This window comes from Vulpes lagopus, chromosome 6 (genome assembly GCF_018345385.1).
Source record: "Vulpes lagopus strain Blue_001 chromosome 6, ASM1834538v1, whole genome shotgun sequence".
Taxonomy (NCBI): Eukaryota; Metazoa; Chordata; class Mammalia; order Carnivora; family Canidae; genus Vulpes; species Vulpes lagopus.
Window position 1 is genome coordinate 104,706,547 of NC_054829.1, and position 21,723 is coordinate 104,728,269.

The 21,723-nt window shown below is 38.4% G+C and overlaps 1 protein-coding gene across 1 annotated transcript in view; it reads left to right on the plus strand.

Moving 5' to 3' along the window:
• The window catches only part of LOC121492694 (eukaryotic translation initiation factor 1-like), an 88,247-nt gene that overhangs the window by 65,043 nt on the left and 1,481 nt on the right, over window positions 1-21,723 (plus strand). The gene's annotated exons all lie outside the window — the stretch shown is intronic.

Consider the following 21,723-nt stretch of genomic DNA (forward strand, 5'->3'; position numbering starts at 1 on the left):
GGCAGAGGGAGAAGCAGGCTCCATGCACCGGGAGCCTGACGTGGGATTCGATCCCGAGTCTCCAGGACTGCGCCCTGGGCCAAAGGCAGGCGCCAAACCGCTGCGCCACCCAGGGATCCCCAACACTGTATTTTTTCACTGAATATTTTTTCACTGAATAGCTAATAGCATCCACTATAGAGAAATTGATGTACTTAATTTGTATATTTTATGGCATATTTTAAATTTACAGTCTCTTGCCATATCCTCAAATGAAATGGGAAAAAACTGGGCTCTATCATCTGAGATCATTTTTCATAGAATTGAAATATTTATTTATTCAGTCTTGTCAACTGCTGTGCTGGAGCTAAATGGCACCAACTCAGGAGCGATGAATATGTGCATCAGAATCTTCCCGACTCTGTTTTTAGTGACCTCATGTTGATAGCTTGAAATTGGCCTTTATGGGAATATTTACACCATGGAAACTGGCAAATACTATACATCAAGGCTTTATTTTCCTAGAGCCATTTTGCTAGTACACCATGGGTTTCCATCTTACATCTTACAAAGGAAGGCGATTAACAGGCCATTAGTTGAATAATTTACTTTCTGAGTTGATGTAACTGTATATCTAAGGGATTATGTAACTAAAAGTCAACAGTTTGGCTTTATAGAATGAGTTCCTAGTTCTTGACTTAGCAAGTGTGACTTAGCAATAAACAAAATTTTAACTAGAAAAGGCTGTAAAAGTTTTGTAGGCCTGGCTCCTCTCCTTGCCTGTCACTATCCTGTAGATAGCTGTCACTTTAGTCTATCCTGAAACTCTTCCCTCTTTTCTGATAAGAGCATCCTGATTTTCCTTTGGCAACTCGGTCCACATGGTTTAGGAGGGAGGGATTGTTGACTCCATGCCCACCTTCCTCTCCTACTTTAAGAATGTGCACATAACCCAGATGTGACCAAAGGGAGTGCTACATGCTATGACCACCAAGAATTGTGCAAGGGTGAGTACATGACTTAGTTCTGGCTAGTGGGATTGCTGCCTTTCCAAAGTCATAACTATAGGTTCAGAAGAGGTACTTGACGGGAGCTAGAGTGATTTCCAGCAATAGCTGGTGTTATCAAGAAAGAAGAAACTCCTTCCACTCCTGTTGCTTAGTTGATGTAATATAAGACTGAAACCATAGGTTGCCATCTGAGGAATAGATGCCTCAGTATGAAGCCAACACAGAGGCAGGCAGAACTGAGTGATAAAAGATTCCTGATGATCATTTGAGCTTCAGGATCCATCTATGCTGAATCTAGAATTATATTGAACCAATTAATTTCCTTTTTGTTTAAGTCATCTAAATTAGTTTTTTGTTGCTTGCAATTGAGAGCTCTCACTTATTTATTTATTTTTAAAGATTTTATTTATTTATTCATAAGAGACACACACACAGAGAGGAGGAGACATAGGCAGAGGGAGAAGCAGACTCCATGCAGGGAGCTCGATACAGGACTCGATCCTGGGACTCCAGGATCATGCCCTAGACCAAGGCTCAACCACTGCGCCACCCAGGCATCCCAGTTCTCACTAATTTAAGTCCATTCTATAATAACTCTGATGTACTCAGCTGCTGTACTCAGCAGCTGACTTGAGTACATCTAGAAATAAGGGTCTCACTATTTTATGAAGAAGTTCATTTCCTTTTTGAGGATTCTGGATATTAGAAAATTCTACATTGATCCCAAATTTCTCTCTTTTCACTGGTCCTCTATTATCAAGGGCAATATTTCTTTTTTTTTTTTTTAATAAATAAGTTCTTTTTTTTTAATTTTTTTATTTATGATAGTCACAGAGAGAGAGAGAGAGAGAGAGGCAGAGACACAGGCAGAGGGAGAAGCAGGCTCCATGCACCGGGAGCCCGATGTGGGATTCGATCCTGGGTCTCCAGGATCGTGCCCTGGGCCAAAGGCAGGCGCCAAACCGCTGCGCCACCCAGGGATCCCAAGGGCAATATTTCTAAGTGTACATCTTTATCTGCCCTCTTCCCTTCAAAAACTTTGAGTTAATTATCACGCTGCTGCCAAATCTTCTCCAACTAAATAGACTTAGTCTCCTTAAAGATCCTGCATGATTCTCATCACCCTAGTCACACTCTTATGGATGTACAACAGTTGGTCAGCATCTTTTTAAAAACATGGCATACTTATAGACATGATATTTGTCACATGGTTGAACAGAGTAGAGAGTGACTGTTATACTGTTTTCCCTGGAGGACTGACAGTGACATGCATAAGGGGGAGAAGTCTACTGTTAAGATTTGGCTTCCATTTGTTTTTTTGTTTTTTTTTTGTTTTTTTGTTTGTTTGTTTTTACTTATTCTTCTCTTTCTGTTATTTCACTCCTTCAGGGTTTATTTTCTCTCTCTACCAAGAGGTCTTCTCACCCATTACCTCTCCTCTATCTCATCACTGCTGCCTCCGCCCCCTAGCTGATCCTTGTTAAGCAAAAAGTAAGGAAGATGTTTGACTCATATATACAGTCCAAGTGCAAAATAAATAATAAGTTTCATGTGCCCCCTTTCTTCAGAGGTATATGTTTTTCTTTCTATGGACAAACCCTTGTTTGAGTCAAAGAACAAACGTTCCAATGGTCTTGCTGTTGTTGTGCCATATTGAGAAGGTGCTTTTTTGAAATTATATCATGTTTCAGGCCCCCTTTGCTCACACAGCTCTTTGCTAGCCTTCAATCTCCAAGGTCCTGTTTCGACAACCTGCTCCCACTGCCCACTCTCCTATTTACAGCCTGCTCTTCTGAGCTTGGTGATGTCCAGCTGTGTTTTTACCTTCTTATTCTTCATGAAGCAAAATACTTCTTGTTCTCAATGGAAGACAGATTAGACAAAAGCAAAACAAATATTTCTCCTGTGAAAAGCACAGAGTTCCTCCTGTCACTGGAACAGAGATGACCTCAATGTCCTGGATGGTATCCAAGATAAGAATAAGGGTTACATATTTTACACATTGCAGTCATTTTGAGATCATGTCCTTTGGTCATTTTTAACCACAGTCCAACTCTATAGGTTTGATTGGGCAACTGGTCTATCTGATACTATCATTTAAATGACTAAAAATAGCAAACCAATGTCTTTATTTTCATTTCAGACATACATGTTCTATCTGGTTTTAGCATTCTTTTGATATTGCTAATAAGGGATTTGTGTGTGGTGGTTGTGTTCTGGAGACTAGCCCAATTCCTGGCTCTCAAGAAATCTTTTTGCAATTGTTTATAAAAAATTAGTATGTAAGGGTGCCTGAGTAGCTTAGTCAGTTGGGCATCTGCCTTCGGCTCAGGTTGTGATCCCCGGGTTGTAGGATGGAGCCCCACATGGGGTTCCCTCTTTCACTATCTCTGGCACTATCTCTCTCTTTCTTTCAAATAAAATCTTAATTTAAAAAAATTTGTATGTAAATATAAATATTCAAAGCAATATCACAAAGCTACTTAAAACTCATCCTCAAAATTTCAGTTCTTTAAGTTTAATGGAGTTTTTCTATAAAACTTATTTATGGAGGAAAATTTATGATAATGTGGGCCCATCTCATACTAAATCCTGGGATATTCAATTCTCAAAAGTAGCAGAAAGGCCTCTTTATAATATTGCTTTTCCCGACGTCCATGTGTTTTGGAAGTAGACCACCAGGCCAGCATTATAGTGATATCCCTGTGTACACACACATTGAATTCCTCAAGCAATGGACGATTTTCACAAAGGTGACTTCTCCTCAAAAATTGAAAATTAATTTTTCTTTTGGTCAGTTTTCGTGTTAAGAATCTTTTCCAAATCACTTCCCAGTCTCTCTCCATGAAACCACCACTGGCTAATGGAAACCTAGGGTACTTGATGGAGGGGGATACAATGATAAGTCCCTTAGTCTATTTTCTTCTTTCAATAAACAGGTCTTTTCTAAGGGAACTGGTGGTGGTTTGATGCTTGGCAGGTATTCTCCTCAAAAACGTGTCTTACGAGAGCAAGCGGTTCTTCTGAGTAGAATGAGCACCTTTCAGAGCTCTTTCTGTTTGTTTAGTTTCTTGATTATATGAAGTACATTAAAACCAGTCCAAGGCCCATTAACATAATTTTCATGCATGTTAGTTCTGGCAAAACACACTAGGCAGGAACTGTATGATAAATGAGATAAATAATTTTGATGGAGCAGTGAAATAAAATAAACTTTTGCCATATAAGAAAACAAACCATGACTAGTGGTGTGTATGGGGATCAGTTTGTATTAGGGTGGCATTTTGAGGGTGGCCTCTCATCCTTAGAATGTTCTGGGGAGAAAGAGACCCTGTCTAATTCCAACAAGGTCTAGTTGTAGCTTTAAAATAAAATATTATGTCCTTTATTTAGGATTTCATTATCCAGGCTATGGATTATGTGAGTCCCTGTTACTTTCTCTTCTTGGTTGCCTTTTAGCACTTTGCCTAAACAATGGTCAACGGCAGACAGAAGAAGTAAAATACGTGTAAGTTCATCTTGAGACTTATTAACACCTTAGGGAAGAAATTATTGGAGGTTGAGTGGATTCTTTCTAATAAGTTTGGTTTTGTTTAGTTAGCAGTTCACAGAATGTTACATGAGCAGACCCTGTTAAAAGTGTCTATCTAAGATAGTAGTAGAATCAGCTTCGTGGGGGCCTGCCGGGGCCAAAAATATAGCCTTGTCAGATAGGCCTGAAATACACTCTTTGAGATGATATTACAGTCTCTGCCCACTAAGTTATAAAAGATAGAAAGAACCTCAGGTGAACCTTGAGAGTTTTTTTTTTTAAGATTTTATTTATTTATTTATTTATTTATTTATTTATTTATTTATTTATTTATGAGAGAGACAGAGCATGAGCACAGGGGAGGAGGCAGAGGGAGAGGAAGAAGCAGATTCCCTGCTGAGCAGTGAGCCCAACATGGAGCTCAATCGCAGGTTCCCAAGATCATTGCCTGAGCCAAAGGCAGACACTCAACTGACTGAGCCACCCAGGCACCCTGAGTTGTTGTTTTTCTTTTTTAATAATTTTTTTAAACTGACCTCTGGAAATAAGGTATATTATTCCCCAGCATGTCAGTCGTTCTGATGCCATCTAAGTTTTGCATCATTGAGACCATCTCCAGTGCAAAGCTGTCTTTCCTAGGTGATAGGAGGGAAATTCTACACAGATAGCATGCCCTGGCAGAAGGTGATGAAATCATACTCATGTGTGTTTTGAGTTTTCATTTTACTTCTTAAAAAATGATAAACTAGGAGAAATTCAAGAAAGTCAAATGAATGAGATTATTGGGATGATTGATAAATTTCAATGTCGTTGCCAATGCTGCCATCATAGATAGCACTGTCAGTAATAGTGAACTGGTTATATACCACATGTGACAGGAAGCTCTGAGTTTCTGCTTTTAAAACACATGAAAATCATAGTACCCGGTCACCTGGGTGGCTCAGTGGGTTAAGTGTCTGCCTTTGGCTCAGGCCATGATCCCAGGGTCCAAAGATTGAACCCTGCATCAGGCTCCCTGCTCAGTGGGGAGTCTGCTTCTCCTTCTCCCTCTGCCTCTCCCCCTGCTTGTGTGTTCTCTCCCTCTCTCTCTCAAATAAATAAAATGTTAAGAAAAAACAAGACAAAACACGCACCATATCTTTACCACCCATAGCACATTCTAGCTTATATTTAAACAAAACATTGGATCTTTTACTGTAATAAAATCCTCATTATCTCAGTACTCTATAATGTTGGTAATTGCCTTAAAGTTTGGAATCCTGAGGAAATGGTGACAGCATGATTTTGGGTCTTCCTAAATTCCCCACAAAAAACAGAGGGTCAGTTTTATACTATATATATATATCCCTCTATATATATTATTCCCCTATATATACTTCCATCCCTCTCTCCCGCCCTGTCCCCACTCTCCCCGGGGTTTCCTCCCGGAACCACAGAGCCTGCTGCATTTGCCTGCCCACTGCCCTGCTTGGCGCCTACCCCAGTGACCCACCCCCTGCACCCCAGTCATTTCATCCCCGCTGACTGTGTAGCCTGGGGATTGGAGTGGGGCTCTCATGGTGACATGTTTACAGCTGGTTGTGACTCAGTAATGTGGATTTTTTTCAAAAAAAAATTTTTTTTAAGATATGCAAAGAAAATAAAACCTGAAGATAACAGGAATTCCTAGAGAAGAAAACCAATGCACAGGAATAGAACAAATACTAAAATTCCAGAAAATGTTTCTGAAACAGGAAAAAAACAAAACAAAAAAAATTGCATAAAACACACTGTGAACCTTAAAGTATCAACCCAGAATGACCAACACCAAGAAAAATTCTTGTACAATTACTGAAATTTAAAGGAAAGTTACTGAACAAAAAAAAAAAAAAAACCTAATCCTTTGTGTATATGGACAAAGAAAGCAAATGACTTACAAGGAAAATCCAATTAGGTTGTCATCAGACTTTTCAACAGCAATGCTTTATGCCAGGAAAAAATGGTACAAAATAGACATTTAAGGAAAGAAAATGTGTACCAAGATTTTAATCTAGCAAAACTGATTTTCATATCAAAAGGGGCACAAAATTTGTAATCAACATGGAAGAACTCAAGAACTATTGTCCCATGAGCCCTGTGAAAATCTTGTTGTCCTAGATTTGTATTGTATGAATACAATGAATCTATGAATCTGTGAGGTATTTTTAAAAGCATATGTACATATCTAGTGTGTGTATTTCTTAGCTCTGTTCACTGGAAAGGTCTAGAAACAATTACCAGAAACAATGAGTATTCCTAAGGTCTTGACATGCTATTCTCCTCTAAAAGAAACCAGGATTTAGCTGATCCCAAGTCTGGGGCAGGAGACACATAAGATGAGCCTGGAAGACCTTGTAATACCAGATAGCCAAGAAGCTCTCAAAGACTAATGGACTTGAGAACCACCTTGAAGACAAGGCTTTCCACGATCAATTTGAACTTCAAAATGGGTAAGAATTGCACAGGCTTGAAATCCATTAAATATGTTTAAATCTGTGAGTTCATAAATGCATATATTTATATGTAGCACTAGTGGGCACCTTCTGAAGATAACAGGGACCAGTTTGTTCCTTTAAAAACTGGGTAGGTAAAAGCATCAAACATTATTTGCCTTTCCTTTGTGAACCATACCACTAGGTATTTCCTTATAAAATTATTAGAGCTAACAAATGAAAACAAAATGGTACAATTAGAATGTAACAATTTTGTAATGTCTAATGAATAGATAGATCCAGGCATTGAGTCAATGGCTGCTTACAACAAAAAGGAGTGAACATCATACATTATATACTTCTCCATGGGAAGAACACACCACCTACAGCTTTCCCAAGCTGAATCTGGTCAGTCTCTGGGCCCAGCTGCCGAATTTACAGGAAATATTTATTTTATTTTATTTTATTGGAGTTCAATTTGCCAACATATAGCATAACACCCAGTGCTCATCCCATTAAGTACCCCCCACAGTGCCCATCACCCAGTCACCCCCACCCCCTGCCCACCTCCCTTTCCACCACCCCTTGTTCGTTTCCCAGAGTTAGGAGTCTCTCATGTTCTGTCTCCCTCTCTGATATTTCCCACTCATTTTCTCTCCTTTCCCCTTTATTCCCTTTCACTATGTTTTATATTCCCCAAATGAATGAGACCATATAATGTTTGTCCTTCTCCGATTGACTTATTTCACTCAGCATAATACCCTCTAGTTCCATCCACGTTGAAGCAAATGGGGGGAATTTACAGGAAATATTAAGGAGAGGGAAACAAAATGAACAGCACCAAGGGTATGCAATAAGCAAAATCCAGTTTGTGCGAAACTTTAGTCTGAGATTTTTTTTTCAAAAGATATAACAGGAAAATAAAGATAACAAGTAGATTAAAAGAGACTGAAAATATATGCCAGATTTTAAAGAACATGTAAGATAAAATGACAATATCTCAGGATGAACACTTCAGCAATAAAACTAGAAAGAAGGGATCACTGGGTGGCGCAGTGGTTTGGCGCCTGCCTTTGGCCCAGGGCGCGATCCTGGAGACCCGGGATCGAATCCCACGTCGGGCTCCCGGTGCATGGAGCCTGCTTCTCCCTCTGCCTATGTCTCTGCCTCTCGCTCGCTCTGTGTGTGTGTGTGACTATTGTAAATAAATAAAATAAAAAAACTAGAAAGAATTACAAAGAAATTATTACTCTTAATCTCAGGTAGTGTTTTTTTTTTTAAGCTTTTATTTATTTATTTATTTGACAGAGAGAGAGAGAGAGCGCGCACAAGCAGGGGGAGCTGCAAGCTCCCTGCGGAGTACCTGACAGGGGGACTCGATCCTAGGACCCTGGAATCATGGCCTGGGCCGAAGGCAGTCACTTAACTGACTGAGCCACCTAGGCACCCAGGTAGTGGTTATTTTTGAAGGGAGGGGGGCTATCATGGGCTGAGAGGCACACTCTCAGGCTGCTGGGGGGGTGGCCAGCAGAGTGCTATTTCTGAGTAGTAGTCATGGGCTGTTGACCTAATAGCTCAGTTGTTCCAGTACCACCTCTACAATCTTTGTCAGATCTGCCACCACCTCCACTATCATTTCCTTGACATTTTCTTCTTTAAATGAAGTGAAATTCAAAAAGTTATCTGTGAATTTTAAAATCCCCCACCCCTTCTTTTTTAACCTAATTTTATTTGAAAGGGGAATGCCTGTGAAGTGGGTTTGTAGTGTTAATTACATTTTCATCCCAAGTGCATTTCTTAGTTTCTCACGGTGAGACCCATCAGAAGGCTTGCTTCAGAATCACCTGGGTGGTGCTGACTCAGAAGCTCTTGGGATGGGTGTGGGGTGCTGCAGTTTAATGAGCTTCACAGGTGATTCTCTCTCGAAGTAAAGTTTAAGAACTACTATGCTAGTTTTCTTCCTTGTACCAGCCGAAGAGGGGTGTGCGCATTATGCTTGGGGGAAATTCTGGATTTGGAGCTTAAAGTGCATGAGCTTAAAAGAAAGAAGGTTTGTGTTTGATTCCTGGTTCTGATATTTTCCAACTTTGTGAAGGTAGCCAAAAGACCTACACCAGGTCCCTATTTCCTCATGTGTAAAATGGATATAAGAAAACTTACCTCACAGGATTCTTGTAAGAATGGTGTGAGATCCTATTTGATAAGGTATGGACCCAGAGAACACACTGTGCTCTCTTCCCAGGTCTCTCTATATTCTGAGTTTTAATTTAGGCTCAGCAGGGAATTACTACATAACTTGAGGCAAATCGCTCAGCTTACTTAAAAAGTGGTGTTTTGGATTTATTACATAGTGATAACCCTTGATTTTATTTCCTACCAATCCTTTAGGAAATTAAGGGCAAACAAGCCTTTAGTAATTTCATAAACTGATGACCAGTGAGAATTACACACTTTCGCTCCCCTCTGAATGTAAATGTGTGCTTCACAAAGTTTATATTGAAAAGAACCATGTCCCCTACCTCTGGCTAGCTATCTCACACCATTTATCCTTTTGTCACTTAAACACACAAAGTTGTGGTAAAATATCCTGAGTGAATTGGCCAATTATCTGGACACTTCAGATCCAGAAACACTGAATAATAAATAGTTCGTTGAGGTGACCAAAATTTTTCTTAAGTCATCCAGAATAAATCTGTTTGCATATTGAGAGCACAAAGAACAAAGGGTTAAGATGGGAGACTGGCTACATGTCCCTCAAAGTTCATATGTTTACTTCCTGTCATGCAAATGCCAAGCTTACCTCATTCTGAGTATAGTTAATTCTGAGTAGTTTAGGGGGACAAAAGTCAGTCATTTTAGGGGAAAAGAATTGATGGCTACCTATTAGCCTGGACATATACCTATGGCTGTCTGCTCTTCATGAGGATGTAAATCATTTAGTTCTTGGACCAAGCATATCATATCTTGGGTTGTTGCAGAATGTGCACCAGAATTGTGCTTTCATTTCTTAATTATTTCTTTGAAGGGAAACTTAATTCCTTGTGTATTTTTTTAAAGATATAAGACCTCAAAGAGGAAATCTCACATTAAGTGAAACATGAGAAAATTAACTGTTGCTCATAATATGTGGGTGTCCAGATGATGATGGCTTATGAATCTGGGCTGGGTGTATAGGTTGCTGGGAAAACTTTGCCAGAAATCTCTTACTTCATTGCTGGTTTTAGTGGAAGACTGAACTTATGTTGATAAGAAATAAGGAATCCAAAAACTCTTTTACTATAAAAGTAAAACACTACTTGCTTGTTGTCTTTGGAGCTTAAGTTAAAACAGGCACTAACACTCACTTATGAACATTGATTATACTGGATAACCTTCATATTCTACTATTCATATAAGTGTTCCATTTCTACCTGGGAAAGACAAAAGAAACACCAATAATGTGATAAGAACACAGTGAGTTTAGAGCTTGGTGAATAGGCTCTTTCAACCAGAACTGATGGAAAATTTAAACTTCCTCATTTCTCAGCATAGAAATTAAGAAATGAAAGCACAATTCTGGTGCACATTCTGCAACAACCCAAGATATGACTAGTCAGTTGCAAGGTGAGTTCAGGCATGGACCACGTGGATACTGAACTGGAACCCTTATGTTTGTAGGAAGTCTAGATGAAACTTTCTGGGTTTCCTCATCCATCTACCTAACATACCACTCTCTTGCAGTGATCATTCTAATCCCACAGTTGGAGAGAACCTGCTTTTGGAAACATCTTTTAGCTGAGCAGAGAAAACCTGGGTTGGAGATTCACCAAGCTACCATTTAAATCACCAGGGAAGCATTTCAGTGTACCAGGGGGTCCACGGATATACTTTGTTTCTTCCTTTAACACTTCTACATGGAGAAATAACCCAGGCTGGGTTGGGATTCCTCAAGATAGAAAGATACCTCAGGCTCACTCCAACCCCAGACTAAATGTTGGAGATAGTTACGGAAAATTATGCAGGCTGGAGTGCTCTCGTAGTCCAAAATTCAACTGATTTTAAAATGTAAGCAGTAGTTTACATGCAAAAAATCACCCAGGAGCTTGTTCAAAATGCAGATTCTTTTTTTTAAAATTTTTTATTTATGATAGTCACACAGAGAGAGAGAGAGAGAGAGAGGCAGAGACATAGGCAGAGGGAGAAGCAGGCTCCATGCACCGGGAGCCCAACGTGGGACTTGATCCCGAGTCTCCAGGATCGCACCCTGGGCCAAAGGCAGGCACCAAACCGCTGCGCCACCCAGGGATCCCCCAAAATGCAGATTCTAAGATCCAGCTTCAATGGACTCTGATTTACTAATCTGGAGATTCATGAACCTGCACTTGAACAAGCGCTGCAGATGATTCAGATACAGTTGACCTCTGGTCCACTTTTCAGGCAGCACTACTTTAAGGAATCATGTATAGTACTTGTCTTCAGACTGTTATTCTCTGCAGACACTGCTATATGACATACGCTGAACAAAACAAACAACAAGAAAGAGATTTAAGAGCACATTTCCTTAAAATGCCTGAAAATACCTAAGTACTTTCTGGAAAGTGATAGGCTGGGGAACTAGCAAGAATGGCCAATTGCTGCTAGGTCCCCACTGAAAATAACCTAGAATTGTGAAAAGCTATTTCCCATATCCTTTGAAACCTTGTCTTTAGATATCTGCCCTTTCCATCAGAAACTGTGCCACTACTCCTAAAATATTCTATCCATATGGGAAAATTAAACCACAAGCTGGTTTGGAAGTCATTCAGCAGTTCAAGGAAAGGCAGTTCACCTTGAGTTAGATCTCCACAGTTCTATCCTTCAACTTTTGGTAATAGAATCTCTCATCCCCTCACCTTTTTAAAGATCAATTTGCTGTGAGTTGTAGGGTAAAGTTGATCTTTGGTGAATATGCATATAGGCAGTTAACGCTTCCATTTGGGTTCATAATCTCCTCAGGACTGCTATGGCACTAAATTTTTTCCAGTAAATTAGTTATAATAATAAACACCTGTTAATCTTAGTGCACCTGGTCCTCCTTTGAAGTTTTTCTAGACTTTCGCTTATAGAAAGTGTGTGAAATAAAGATGGTGATTCTAGGGAGATCCCTCCCTAGACAAGGTAAGACAAGGAAGGGAATATCTGATGTTTTGCCAAGAGCTATCTTTTAACTCTTTTTCCCCTCCCGGTCATAGTGCTTGGGTGTAGTAGGCCATCCTATGATTCCAAAGACAGAAGGCTTTGTTGATGGCTCCGCAGGAGATTTCTAATTGCCATAAAGTGCCAAATTAGCACTTTTTACTTCCTGGAGAGGGAGTTTAGGAGGACAAAATCAGTTTTTAAAAAAACATTTTATTTATTTGTTCATGAGAGACACACAGACAGAGGCAGAGACACAGGCAGAGGGAGAAGCAGGCTCCCTACGGGGAGCCTCATGCAGGACTCGATCCTAGGACCCCAGGATCACACCCTGAGCCAAAGGCAGACACTCAAACCACTGAGCCATCCAGGCGTCCCAAGGATGAAATCATTTTATAGCTAAAATTTCCTTTTAAAAAGTAATCTATGAAGCAGTGTTCCCCAAATGTTAATGTAGATACAGACCTCTTGGAAATCTTGTTAAAATGCAGATTTAGTACATCTGAGGGAGGGTGAGAGATTCTACATTTCCCACAAGCTCTCAAGTGGTGTCGATGCTGCTGGTGTGGGCACCACACTTGGAGCAGTAAAGCGTTGAGGGATGTGATAAAGAAGTAGATGCGGTTTATGAATTTTGGATTTATTGAACTCCTTTCAGTTTTGAAGTATCATCCCTCTGGTTAAACAAAATACAGTCTCTGTTTTGGTTTGACTACAAAGCATTTCACAGTTGTGTGTATTTATTCCCTAATTTCTGACAGGCATGGCTGTTGTCCATGGTGATATTAGTAAATAATATCAAGATATACCTTCAGTTTGCACCATGGTGTAATCTCGCATCCTGAAACAAAATGCCAGGCCATACAAGTTTTAAATGGTCAAATCTACATTTTTAAACAGATTTCTTTGGCATTTGAAATGTGTGTAAGAATTACAGAAATGAATGTGCCAAACCTACATTTCACAGAACTTCTGCTAAAGAATAGTATAGTTGTTGCTCTTCAAAGCATTGCCCTTGACTGAATTCTCTTTGATCTCTGGGGTCTCAGAAAGCGCTTGACTTATCCAACTTTCTCACGACTAAAATAATGCACTAAAAAGCAACTGATTTAAGTATCCTCATCACAGCATTCTCCTTGCCTCTTTCTATATTGTGTATTGCAGTGTAAGTTCTTGGCGCAAGACCTAAGATGAGCACAGAGCATGTTTCATAGTAAAGCAGTTGGTTCCCAGGTAAACAACAGCATGTTCTTTAGGGTGAGCTCATGTGGTCTGCAGACCCTCCATACACTTAATAGAGGGATTAGTGCTATGATAATTTTAGAGGTTTAGTTGTCATCTTTGATTTGTGTTCAAATCTCTTAGGAATTTAAAAGTATCTGGTTTTTAATAGAATTGCCCAAACCAAAGACAGAAAAGCATAGTCAGAAGAAGCGGGAACACTTCTTGGGGAGGTTTGGAAGCATATTTACTGAGACCTACCTACTTTTCTTTTTCTTTCTTTCTTTCTTTCTTCCTTCCTTCCTTTCTTTTCTTTTCTTTTCTTTCTTTTCTTTTCTTTTCTTTTCTTTCTTTCTTTCTTTCTTTCTTTCTTTCTTTCTTTCTTTCTTTCTTTCTTTCTTTCTTTTCCTACCTACTTTTCTAAGAGAAAAGTGGGAGTGTGGAGAAGAGCCAGAGAAAGATAACCAAGGATATGGAAAATGAGTTTCTCAAGACAAAGCTGATGGGGATGCAATTGTTTTACCTGTAAAAGTAAAGATTAAGGAGTCAGTTAGTTTCTGTTTTTAGAAATATAGAGGGTTATTACAAGGCAGAGGGATCCAGTTATTTTCTGTCTTCACAAGGAAAATCTTTACAAGTGTAGATTTGACAGATAATCTCTCTTAAGTGCTTTCAAGAGCTATCATTTCATTCCTTTTCAAAGTTAAATAGTGTAGATTTTAGATATGATAACTGAGTTTTTTTATGGCAAACTCATTGTGTGAAATCTCTATCCATTTATAGAATTGCTGGGTTATTTATATGAACTAATAGTGATATTTGTGAATCTTTGCAATTTTAATTTAGTTTCACCATGGTTGAAAATGTAAACTGCTTACACTAATCAACATTTCATAATTTGTTCTCTCGTCTTTTGAAGTTCTTTATTAGCTATGCCCTCTACCATAAGATCACCACTGGGTGCTAATGGGTATAAATTATAGTGGTGCCAGCTTGTCTTACCTTTGTTAAATATGTGCCAACTGTTTCACAATGAACCTTTACTTTCCATTTTATGACTGGCTGTAAAAACTGCTTAGAGCCAGTGAATGGACTTGGCATATTATGTCCACAATCTTTGAAAGTCCCAACAAAAGCCAGGTTTTGGGGGTTTTTTTTTGTTTGGTTGTTGTTTTTTTTACTCTGTAGGAATAGTTCATGGCATTTTCACATATCTTGGTCACCCTTTAGTCTCTTTCTCTCCCTTGCTTTTGCTCATTATTTTTCAAAGGAAGATGGGAAGAAAAACAATATAAAAGTAAGCCAGTCAATTTTACTCTTCAGTGTTATTCTGCATTCTGGTGAGGGAAGGAAATTGATATTATTATAAAAACAGTTACCTGTGATTTAATTCAACACACAGTTCTCTTGCCATTCATTATTATTAGGGTTAGTTGAGAGCCATCTGTGAATCAGATGTGACAGTGGTCTAAAATGAGAATCAATCAGGTTTTTACAATTAATTGTCTTATGGGAGACATTGATTTGATTCCCAGTTTGCAACTTTATAAAAGTTGTAAAGCATTATTTTGTGGTAGGGTTTAAAATTAGATGGCCCCAGAACATTTTTTTTATGAGTATAAAGAAAAATAAAGCAAACATTTCAAGACAGTGTTCTTGAGGCGCCTCAAGAAACTTACATAGAAATCAGAAATATGTAGAATGGAAAGCCAAGGAAAGGAGATCCAAGTAATATTTGTAAATAGTCTGGTGATAAGCAAGCACTGTGAACTTGGCTGGATTTGAATTAAGAAGCAAAATATTAGAAGAGAAAAAAATGTTTAGGGGGAAGAGAACAATGATTTCTAATGTCTTCAGCAAATCAGGATAAATATAATCTTTATTTATTCTCAATAGAGCTAATGGAGAAATCTCCTGGGAATGTTTCCATATTGGCTCTTCTTGAAGGAAATTGGTTGGAAAAAAAATTTTTTTTGGAATTCCAGGGTCTTTGTCGTCTCTTAAAGCATGGAACAGGTTTTTGCACCACATATTCCAAATTATAGCTCCAGCAGACCACTGGAACCAAATCGATCTGGTTCAAACTGCCCTAGAGCTATGAGCCTAATGGGTCCTAAATAGGGATTCATGATTTTTTTGTAAGGGATGCATGTAAGCAAATAAAGAGTAATCTAGAAATGCCATATACACCTTTTTAATTGTAGAGCAAATGGAGAACCAGCCTAACCACTACATTCTTGACCATAAAATGCCCACTTTGTCTCCTCTGTATTCACTTACATGAAGCTTGCAGTGGGAGTCTTCTTTATGTTTATTCCAAGAGTTTAGTTGACATAGAGGTGGAAGGCGAAGGGCCATTTGTTCACATCTGTGTAACACCAACCAAGTGGCAAAGGGGAAAGTGTGTGCTCTCTTATTCAGCAAAACAAATCCTGCTGCTTCACACTACTTCACAAGCAAGCCAGGTGTCTTAAAGCCAATGGAAGAAAGCAACAGGGCTGGGCACTTGAGCCTTAGCCCAAACACAGAGGAAATCATCCCATACTAATATATTTGACATCGGAAACCACTGTTTGCTGTCTCTGAACTTGACCAGGCCATTTCCAAAGGCTCTGACAGAAGAAAAGTGCAAGGGGAAAGGAGAAAACCAATATTAGTAGCCTTAGGAGGAGACAAGGCAAAAGGTACCATTTTATAATCCAAGAAATGCTGAGTAATATCCTCTCATATCCCAAAGGAAAAGGAAGGCTACATTCTCCAAGGGTTGCAAATAAAAAAACTCTTATGTTGATATTGCTTTCTTTTTTTGTGCACAGCACTATTTCCTGCCCAGCCAGAATATTGTCTCATAATCTTTCTCAAAATAATGCTCCAGGGAAGCCTTGCCAGCTGGCTAGAATTGACCTCAGACCTATTTGATACCCTTGGTCATCGCTACAGGATAGTAGCATTTCTTCATTGGAGAAGCTGTTGTGCTGGATCCAGGGAGAATAAGGACAATAATGGCTTGTTTCATTCTAGAAACCCTGCCCAATGGCATAAAAATATGGGTATAGTACAAACGGGACTGTGATTTTCTGTAGATGGATCATATGATAGATCAATGGATAGGTCATATCCTCCTCCTGCCTGTCTTAATCACTAGAATTGCAAGCGCTCAGCACATTTTTGACAATATAGTCAATGTTCAGTAAATGTTTGCTGAATGAATACACAGATGAAAAAAAAATGACAAAATTAAATCATAGTAGCTGTCTCATTTTGTAATTATAGACTGAGTTATAAAGTGAGATTTTTTTCATTTTTGAATTTTTCTCCTATTTTTATTTAAATATTTGTACCTGCTACTATGTAAGTTATTAGTGCTACTGAATTAGTAACAAATGAATGCTAAGAGAAAACTTTGGAAATGTGATTTAAAAGAAAACAATTTCATATATATATTTTGAGATTAAAAAAATGGCATACAAATAATATGGGCAGATTCCCCACTAGTAAAATGCATGGAATTCTATGTCACCAGTTCATAGTGTTCCACAAAGAGCATGATTTTTAGGTGTTCTATGATCTGAATGTTTTAAAACCACCCTGAGCTTCCATACCCTACATTTTAGGACAACAGTTCTTAAACCATAGCATGCATCAGAATTACCTAGAAGGCTTATTAAAATAAGATGGCTGGGTCCCACCCTCCAAGTTTCTGATTCAGTAGGTTGCAATTCTCACATGTTTCCAGGTGATCCTACTGATCCACAGACCACATTTTGGGAATCATTTTTTTTTTTTTTATTTTTTTTTTTATTTTTTTTTTTATTTTTTTTTTTTAACTTTTATTGGTGTTTAATTTACCAACATACAGAAAAACACCCAGTGCTCATCCCGTCAAGTGTCCACCTCAGTGCCCGTCACCCATTCCCCTCCAACACCCGCCCTCCTCCCCTTCCACCACCCCTAGTTCGTTTCCCCGAGTTAGGAGTCTTTATGTTCTGTCTCCCTTCCTGATATTTCCCAACATTTCTTTTCCCTTCCTTTATATTCCCTTTCACTATTATTCATATTCCCCAAATGAATGAGAACATACACTGTTTGTCCTTCTCCGATTGACTTATTTCACTCAGCATAATACCCTCCAGTTCCATCCACGTTGAAGCAAATGGTGGGTATTTGTCATTTCTAATTGCTGAGTAATATTCCATTGTATACATAAACCACATCTTCTTTATCCATTCATCTTTCGATGGACACCGAGGCTCCTTCCACAGTTTGGCTATTGTGGCCATTGCTGATAGAAACATCGGGGTGCAGGTGTCCCGACGTTTCATTGCATCTGAATCTTTGGGGTAAATCCCCAACAGTGCAATTGCTGGGTCGTAGGGCAGGTCTATTTTTAACTCTTTGAGGAACCTCCACACAGTTTTCCAGAGTGGCTGCACCAGTTCACATTCCCACCAACAGTGTAAGAGGGTTCCCTTTTCTCCGCATCCTCTCCAACATTTGTTGTTTCCTGCCTTGTTAATTTTCCCCATTCTCACTGGTGTGAGGTGGTATCTCATTGTGGTTTTGATTTGTATTTCCCTGATGGCAAGTGATGCAGAGCATTTTCTCATGTGCATGTTGGCCATGTCCATGTCTTCCTCTGTGAGATTTCTCTTCATGTCTTTTGCCCATTTCATGATTGGATTGTTTGTTTCTTTGGTGTTGAGTTTAATAAGTTCTTTATAGATTTTGGAAACTAGCCCTTTATCTGATATGTCATTTGCAAATATCTTCTCCCATTCTGTAGGTTGTCTTTTAGTTTTGTTGACTGTATCCTTTGCTGTGCAAAAGCTTCTTATCTTGATGAAGTCCCAATAGTTCATTTTTGCTTTTGTTTCTTTTGCCTTCGTGGATGTATCTTGCAAGAAGTTACTGTGGCCAAGTTCAAAAAGGGTGTTGCCTGTGTTCTCCTCTAGGATTTTGATGGAATCTTGTCTCACATTTAGATCTCTCATCCATTTTGAGTTTATCTTTGTGTATGGTGAAAGAGAGTGGTCCAGTTTCATTCTTCTGCATGTGGATGTCCAATTTTCCCAGCACCATTTATTGAAGAGACTGTCTTTCTTCCAATGGATAGTCTTTCCTCCTTTATCGAATATTAGATGGCCGTACATTTCAGGGTCCACTTCTGGGTTCTCTATTCTGTTCCATTGATCTATGTGTCTGTTTTTGTGCCAGTACCACACTGTCTTGATGACCACAGCTTTGTAATACAACCTGAAATCTGGCATTGTGATGCCCCCAGCTAAGGTTTTCTTTTTTAAAATTCCCCTGGCTATTCGGGGTCTTTTCTGATTCCACACAAATCTAAAAATAATTTGTTCTAACTCTCTGAAGAAAGTCCATGGTATTTTGATAGGGATTGCATTAAACGTATAAATTGCCCTGGGTAACATTGACATTTTTACAATATTAATTCTGCCAATCCATGAGCATGGAATATTTTTCCATCTCTTTGTGTCTTCCTCAATTTCTTTCAGAAGTGTTCTATAGTTTTTAGGGTATAGATCTTTTACCTCTTTGGTTAGGTTTATTCCTAGGTATCTTATGCTTTTGGGTGCAATTGTAAATGGGATTGACTCCTTAATTTCTCTTTCTTCAGTCTCATTGTTAGTGTATAGAAATGCCATTGATTTCTGGGCATTGATTTTGTATCCTGCCACGCTAACATTTTGGGAATCATTGATACAGGGCATAGTTTCTTGAGATAATGACACCTTTTATTGTTTTGGTCACTCCTTCCCAGATACCCTCTGAAAGATGCTGGACATAATAAGAGCCATCGATAGATATATTAACACACTCAAGCCTTATAAAACCTTGTGAGGTATATACTATTATCATCTCTATTTTGAGGTGGAAAGAACTTGACCAGCAAGTGGGAACAGCCAGCACTTGAACCCAGGTAGTCTGGCTTTACAAGATTCACTATAGCATTATACTGACTTTTAAGAAAAGGGCTAACTGAAATAGATTCTCCTAATCATGTAGTTTTGATCCAGGGCAAGAAAAACAACTGAGGAGATTCCAAAGGCCTAACTGTTCAAAACAGATGCAAGCAAATGGACTCTCTAGGTTAAGATTGCTCTGTGCCCATTCCCGTGTGTCTCATTGTCACTGCTCAAGGCAGAATGAAGTCTTCCTTTTTCAGAGGGCAGAGCAAATGATTGGAAACAACCTGGATGTTCTGTCAAAGGGGACCAATAAATAAGTAAAGGCATATCCATTCAGTGGAATAGCATACAGCTGTAAAAGAAATAAGGAAACCTCCTTATGTACCAATATGTAAACAACAAGATGTATAGTTACATTTTTTTAAAAAGGAAAAAAAATGAACACTTATGTTTGCTTACATGTGCATAATATATCCTAGAAGGAGACATAATAAAGTAATAATAGTCACCGTATGGGAGCAAGAGGACTGGGCCACCAGGGACAGAAATGGGAAGGGACTTTTCCCCTTCATATTGTTTTGGTGTTTGAAAATTAAATAATTAACATCCAAAAGTCAGTGATGGATTTCCTGTAACTTTTCTTATTTGATTACCTGGGGAAAGCTTTTCACTTTGGGTTTATGTTTCATTTATTCCCAGCATCTTATAGGTCCTTTTACCCAGTTAGGAATCCACTGGTGCCTGATGGGCCAGTGATAAGAGCTTGTTCAGTATTAGCTTGTGAGACACAAGATAATGTATGTTTCAATGACTATAGAATTGTTTTTACATTGTATGTAAATGACTAAATGTGAACAATCTGGAGGAAATAAAAAGCTTATTTCTCTTAGGAAACAGGCTAGTTATAATGGTGTCACTTTTATATAGCACTTTATAGTTTATAAAACCCTTTCACATGCATTAGGCTATTTAAACCTTACAAACAGCTTTGAGAGGTAGCTATTATAGTCCCCATTTAATAGACAAGGAAACTGAGGCTCAAAGGGTTCCAGTAACTTGTCCAAGGTAAGAAAGCTATTAAATAGTCGAGTTGGTACTGATACCCAAGTGTTCTGACTCAAAGCCTGTGCATATTTTCCCCTGCCTTTTAATAATTGTAAAAGAGAAAAATTAATATGCTTCTGAAAAAAAAAGACTGAAACATCCGTAATCCCATGACTCCAACAAAAAACATTATTAAATTTACATATTATCTTCCAGGGTTTGTCCATGTGCCTACAACTATTATCTAGTTACAATCATAATATATGTGCAATTATGTATTCTGTTTCTTCCCCTACTTTGCACTGCTATCCTGAAGCATTTTCCGAGTTGCAACATAATTTTCATAATTAGCAAATTAATAGGTTCATATTTCATCAAGAGCCATTCTAACGCAAGCTGCTACTTTTTAACGTGGATTCATTTGATCCATTTATTCACGCATTCATTCACTCATTCATTCATTCAATAATTACTAAGCCCCTGCTATGCATCTGGCCCCGTGCCAAAAGCAAGGGACAAGTCAGGAACAAACACTCTGGAGAAACACTGAGTGCCTGAAGGTGAGGAAGCAGCAGGTCAAGAAAGACACAGCTCCCCGTAAGAAGTCTCTGCTGAGAGAGATAATCGTTGACATTTTTATTGAAAAAAATAACATTGCCATAAACACCTTTGTACTTGGTTTTTCCATTTTTTAAGGTTTTTTTTTTTTACATAAGTAAATTCCATATGGCTTAAGTATTTGTATTTCTCTACCTTGATACCAGAAATATATAAGTGTATGGTTTCATTGCCACCTCGCCAACACTGAGTATTTTTATTGAAAAACAATGTTTGTTAATTTTATAGTTGGTAAATGGTGCTCCATTGTTGCTTTAATTTGCATTTCTTTGATTAATAGCAGTATTAATATTTTTCCATTGACTTATTATGTTTTGTATGAATTGACTGCTTTGTCCTTTGCCTAATTCTTTATTAGGGTCTTATTTTCTTATCTATGTGTGGGAGTTCTTTATAGAATTTATTTTAGTTTTATTTCAAAATCATTCAAAAATTGAGTAGGCTTTTTATATTGTGAAGATGATATAAAAATGACCATTTGCCATTTTTCCTGAAATTGTTTTCCTTAGCCTATTTGCCTTTTTATTTTAATGTTTATAGCTTAAAGTGTTTTTTTCTTTTTAAGTTTTTTTAAAAACTAAGCTCTAGTTTTTCTCCATTGTGGGGTTTGAACTTACAACCCTGAGACTGAGTCACGTGTTCTACTACCTAAACCAGCCAGATACCCCTATAGAATAATGTTTTTTAAGGAAAGCTGTCTTTGTATAGGGAAATTTTGTCTATTTTCTTCAATAACTTACAAAGTTATTACTCCTCTTAATATTTGATTATGATTAAATCTTTTG